Source organism: Cynocephalus volans, chromosome 1, assembly GCF_027409185.1.
Source record: "Cynocephalus volans isolate mCynVol1 chromosome 1, mCynVol1.pri, whole genome shotgun sequence".
In the NCBI taxonomy this organism is placed as follows: Eukaryota; Metazoa; Chordata; class Mammalia; order Dermoptera; family Cynocephalidae; genus Cynocephalus; species Cynocephalus volans.
This window is the reverse complement of record NC_084460.1, coordinates 44,684,342-44,689,919: the sequence shown is the minus strand read 5'-3', so window position 1 is coordinate 44,689,919 and position 5,578 is coordinate 44,684,342. Positions and strand designations below refer to the sequence as shown.

The following is a 5,578-nucleotide window of genomic DNA, read 5'->3' as shown; positions in this document are numbered from 1 at the left end:
CTAAAATAAAAGCTGATGACACCGAGTGCTGCCAGGGATGTGGAGCGCCTGGAACTCCCTCTCTCTGTCTACATTGCTGGTGGGAATGCAGAACCCTCTGGAAAACCATTCGGCAGTTTCTTATCAAGTTAAACACATACTTAATATACAACCCAATAATCCCATTCTTATATATTTACCCAAAAGAAGTGAAAATTTATGTTCACAAAAAATCTCCACGTGAATGATTAGAGTGGCTTTATTCACGATTGCAAATAACTGAAAACAACCCAAGTTGTTGAATGAATAAACAAACTACGGTACATGCGTATGGTGGAATACTACTCAGCACTAAAAAGGAATAAAAATGTTTTTCTTCCTTTTTGGCACCTGGCCGGTACCAGGATCTGAACCTTGACCTTGGTGTTATAGCACTGTGCTGTAACCAACCGAGCTAACTGGCCAGTCAGGAACACATTTTTTGTACACTCAGCAATGCGATGGATCTCACAGACGTGCTGAGTAGAAGGATCTGGCTTCTGTGGGACTGGACTGCTCTGTTTCTTGATCTGGGTGCCAGTCACACAAGTGGGTTCACTTTGAAAAAGACATTGAGATGAACACTTCTGATATGTGTATCTCTCTATACAATTGTTACATTTCATTGAAGATTAAAAAACAATCCAGACAGTCCAAGAAAAAAAAAATGTGACAAATCAGTCTCCCTCCTTCCCTGAACCCAAACCTCAGGTCTCCTCCACAGAGGGCACCAGATGCAGATGCTAACACACATCTGTATTTATGCTTAAAAGTATTCCAGAAGGGCCTCTACCTAGAGGAATTCCTTCCTGCCCCTTCCCTTGCGCCCCTGTGTGTCTATTTTATTTTTCTAACAAGCCTTTCTTAGGACAAAAGGTTAGATAAGGACCTATGCGGTTGGATGGGTCTGGGTTTCAATCCCTGCTCAGCCATTATCACCTGGGGGGGACCTTGGGCAAATCCCTCCTCCCTCTGGAACTCAAATCTCTATAAAATGGGGCTGTGAGAGCCACAGTGCTATGCTTCTCCCAAGGGTTGTTATGATCACCTCCATTCCTGGACCCCACCGTGGCCAAGATCTCAGACAGACCCGTGCCCTTCCACATGCTGGGGTGAAGAGCGAGATAGTCCAGCCAGCTGCACAAAAAAAAAAAACAAAAACGAGATAGTGGGAGAACTTAGCCCACCCTTCCTCCAAGCTCCTCTGTGGCTCCCTAGTACCATATTCTTTACCAAGATCATCTGCAACCTTTTTATTAATTCAACAAATATTTATTGCATGCCTACTATGTGCAAGGCACTGTATCAGTACTGTTCCTGCCTCTCAGAGTGCACTCTCTGGTGGGGGAGGGGGCTCGCTGAGGAGGAGACGACAGGAGCAGATTGGTGGGGCCGGGGAGGGGGTGGTGGGGAGAGTTATGCAGAGTCCAGGGCTCTGTCCATTCAGTTGCTAGTGGGAGGCGTCGGAGGCCAGAGCTGAACATGGAGGAGTGGCTGTGTGTGGTGGGCCCGGTAGAGACAGTTGGAGGAGTCCATCAGGGGCCAGTGAGAAGACAATTATAAAGAAATGTCTTTCACCATTTTCCTCCCTGTCTCCTCTCCCAAGGGCCCAGTTTTGTCAATTGGCACCACTGCCTGCCCCCACCCTTTCATGCTCAAACCCACAGCCAAGAGCTGGAAGGTTCCCTCGGCCTGGTGACCCCAGCCAATCACTCCCCAACCCACCAGCCATCCACAGAGATATCTCCCACCCGTTCTTCCGCTTGCTGACTCGGCGTAGAAGGCATGGGCCGCAGGTGCCTCCTGTCTTGTCTCCCACTTCCTTTTGGTCCCCTCAGTCTATTTCCCACAGGCAGCCAGAGAGAAGTCAGACCTTGTCACCCCTTGGCATAAAATCCCCTGGTGGCTTCCCATAGCCTAGAATAAAATCTAATCACCTGGACTGGCCAGTTAACTCAGTAGAGCCTGGTGCTAATAACACCAGGGTCAAGGGCTCCGATCACTGCACCAGCCAGCCACAAAAAAAAAGAGAGAGAGAAAATCCAATCACCTGGTCCTTGGCTGCGGCCCACTGCCCACCTCTCCCACCCCATCTCCCACCTCTCTCCCCTCCAGGCACACTGACCTCCCGCCATTTCTTAAACACACCAAGGACATCCCCACCTCAGGGTTTTTGCACTCGCTGTTCTCTCAGCTTGTAAGGTCCTCCGTCTACTCAAGTTCTCTTTGCCTGGCTAGCTCGTACTCCTCCCACTTCTGGGAAGGCTCCCCTAATGTACCCACACCCCTGACTAAGCTAGTGCCTCCCTGCGGCTCTGCCACGGCACCCTGAACTCTTCCCAGGCAACATCACTCCCCTCTGTGACAGACAGGCTCAAATCCCTGCTCAACCATTATCACCAGGGGTGAGGGGTGACCTTTGGCAAATCCCTCCTTCTTCTGGGACTCAGGTCTCCTCATCTGTAAAATGGGGGTGTGAGAGCCACAGCGCTATGCTTCCCCTGAGGGCTGTTGTGATAACTTTCATTGCTGTACTCCAGAACCAGCAGCTTTGCTTCGGCCAAGATCCCTGGCAGACTGTGTCCTTCCCAAGCCAAGGTGAACCATCAGCTTCCTGAGAACAGGGACTTATCTGCTCACAGCTGCATCACTCATGCCTGGAACAGCCTGGGCCATACTAGGTGTCAGTCAGTTTTCTGTCGCTTATAACACAATACCTGAAACTGGGTAATTCATAAGGAAAATAAGTTATTTTCTTACAATTTTGGAGACTGTGAAGTCCAAGTTCCAGGAGGCACATCTGGTGAGGCTCTTCTTCCTGGTGAGACTCTCTGCAGAGTCCTGAGGTGGCCAGTGTATCACATGGCTAGAGGTCTGATTGTGCTGACATACTCTCTTCTCCATATGAAGCCACCAGTCTTCTCCCAGGATAACCAATTAATCCATTAACCTATTAATCCTTCCATGAGAGCACAGCCCTTATGATCCAGTTACTTCTTAAAAGGTCCACCTTTCAAATGCCATATTGGGGATTAAGATTCAACATGAGCTCTGGAGGGGACAAACATTCAAACCATATCCATAGGGCTCAGGGAACATGTGCTGAATGCAGGAAGGACAGAGCTACAGTCATGGGAGCTCAGAGCTGGAGCCTCAGACCTTCTGCAGACCTGCCCTCTGCCCAGAGAAGAGACCCGGATGGGAGTCAGGGCTGAGCCCCATCAGGGAACCCCCGCCTCTCTTTCCCAAGGCAGCGGGCCTTACCAGCAGGCCCGGGGTTCAAATCCTGGTGCCTAACCAGAATTACCACATGACCCCGAAATGCCACTTCTTTATGTACCAAGAGAAATAAAAACTTACCAACTTTTATACTTTATATATGGTAGTTAATTGTATGTCAGTTACATCTTGAGAAAGCTGTTACACACAAGCACACACACACTTACCTACTAAAATGACTAAAGTAGAAAATAAAACTTACAATAACAAGTGCTGACAAGGAAGTAGAACAACTTGAACTCTTTCATACATTGCTTGTAGTCCACACAGAAACCTGTACAGGAATGCTCCTAGCAGCATTCTTTTTTTTTTTTTTTTTTTTTTTTTTTGGGTAACTGGCCGGTACGGGGATCTGAACCCTTGACCTTGGTGTTATCAGCACCACGCTCTAACCAGCTGAGCTAACCGGCCAGCCAGCATTCTTCATAAGAGCCAAAACATAGAAACAACCCAAATGTCCATCAACCGATGAATGGATAAATAGAACGTGGTCTATCCACACAATGGAATATTATCCAGCCATAAAAAGAATGAAATTCTGATACACGCTACAGCATGGACGAACCTTGAAAGCATTATGCTGAGTGAAAGAAGCCAGATTCAAAAGGCCATATGGTATATGACTCCATTTATATGAAATGTGTGGAGCAGGCAAATCTGTAGAGACAGAAAGCAGATTAGTGGTTGCCAGGGGCTGAGAAGAGGAGGAAATGGGGACTGACTGCTAATGGGTGATGAAATGTTCTAGAATTAGATACCAGTGATGGTTGCACAACTTTGTGAATATACTAAAACCCACTGAATAATACCTTTTAAATGAATGAATTGTATGGTAGGTGAGTTATATCTCAGTAAAGCCATTTTTTTTTTTTTTTTAAAGATGACCGTTAAGGGGATCTTAACCCTTGACTTGGTGTTGTCAGCACCAGGCTCTCCCAAGTGAGCTAACCAGCCATCCCTATATGGGATCCGAACCCGTGGCCTTGGTGTTATCAGCACCACACTCTCCCAAGTGAGCCATGGGCCAGCCCTCAGTAAAGTCATTTTTAAAAATCCAGGTGCCAGCACTCACCTAATGGCTGTGTGTCTTTGGACAAGTCCTTTGTCCTTTCTGAGCTCAGTCCCTGCCTCTCTCAAACGAGTTGTCACCCTACCCACCTCATTCCCTGGAATGACTGATTCACAGCCAGTAAACAGCCCCACAAGGTGAATTTTCATGGTCTCAGTGACTAATGGGCCCACCCGGGTCGGAGAATGGTCTGCCCATAGACACAAAGGCCAAGGACAAATTCAGTCCACTGGCAGTGCCCAGGGTGGCCACCGAATGGCACCCAGACATCACCCCACAGTCTTTGTGAGTGATAGAGTGGCTGTGACTGCTGAGCCCTGGGCTCCGTACATCCCAGGACATTGCCACGCTTGGAACATGGCTGTTCTGTATGTGTGTGTGTGTGCATGCATGTATGCAGACGTGTTCTTGTTTAGAAAGAAAAATACATGTCAATTATAAAAATTTCAGAGATTGATGAAAAAGAAAACCCCCACACCCCTCCATCCAGTCAAAAACACTGTTGACCCTCAGGGCATGTGCTTCCCTCTCTGTGAGGGCGGAGACGGAGGTAAAATTTGGCAGAAATGGGACCATATCATTTCTTCAGGCTGCTCTGTGAGCTGCTTCTTTCACCTTTTGGCACATGTTGGCACCTTTTCAAGGTAGCACATGAAAATATCATTTATCTGTGAAAATACTGATGGCTTGATTGCAATCAAGTTCACTAAGAGATGCTCCCGGGGGAAGACGAAGTGATAACACAGACATGGAAAAGGTAAAAATTATATAAAATGAAATACCCTCTTCCTCACCAGCGCCTCAACCTACCCTTACAGAAAATCACTGCGAACAGTGGGTACGTATCTTCCAGATCCTTCCTTTTTTCTTTTCTTTCTCTCCCTTGCTGTCAACAAGTATTCATTGAGTACTGACCACTCATTCATTCATTCATTCATTTAATCATTCAAGAAACAGTTTGAAATGCTAATCATGTGCCAGGCTTTTTCTTTCCCTGTTCATATGATATATACACAATATATATTTTAAAGATTGTATCATCATTGATAACAGCTGCAAAGTTCTCAGAACACACAACGATTCCAGTTAAAGCCCCAGTCCCCTTGTGCTGGGCTTAAGGTTGCTGATGGCGTTCTGCTTTTCTGAAAGTGCTGGGTGGAATGTGTTTATGTACTTTTTATTTTGTTATTGGGTCAGAGGTTGAACACGTTT

The 5,578-nt window shown here is 46.9% G+C and overlaps 1 non-coding gene across 1 annotated transcript; it reads right to left on the bottom strand.

Annotated features, from left to right (window-relative positions):
- Positions 1-3,633: 3,633 nt before the first annotated feature.
- Positions 3,634-3,708, bottom strand: TRNAI-GAU (transfer RNA isoleucine (anticodon GAU)). The gene has a single exon. It is a non-coding gene; the product is annotated as a tRNA-Ile (tRNA).
- Positions 3,709-5,578: the final 1,870 nt, after the last annotated feature.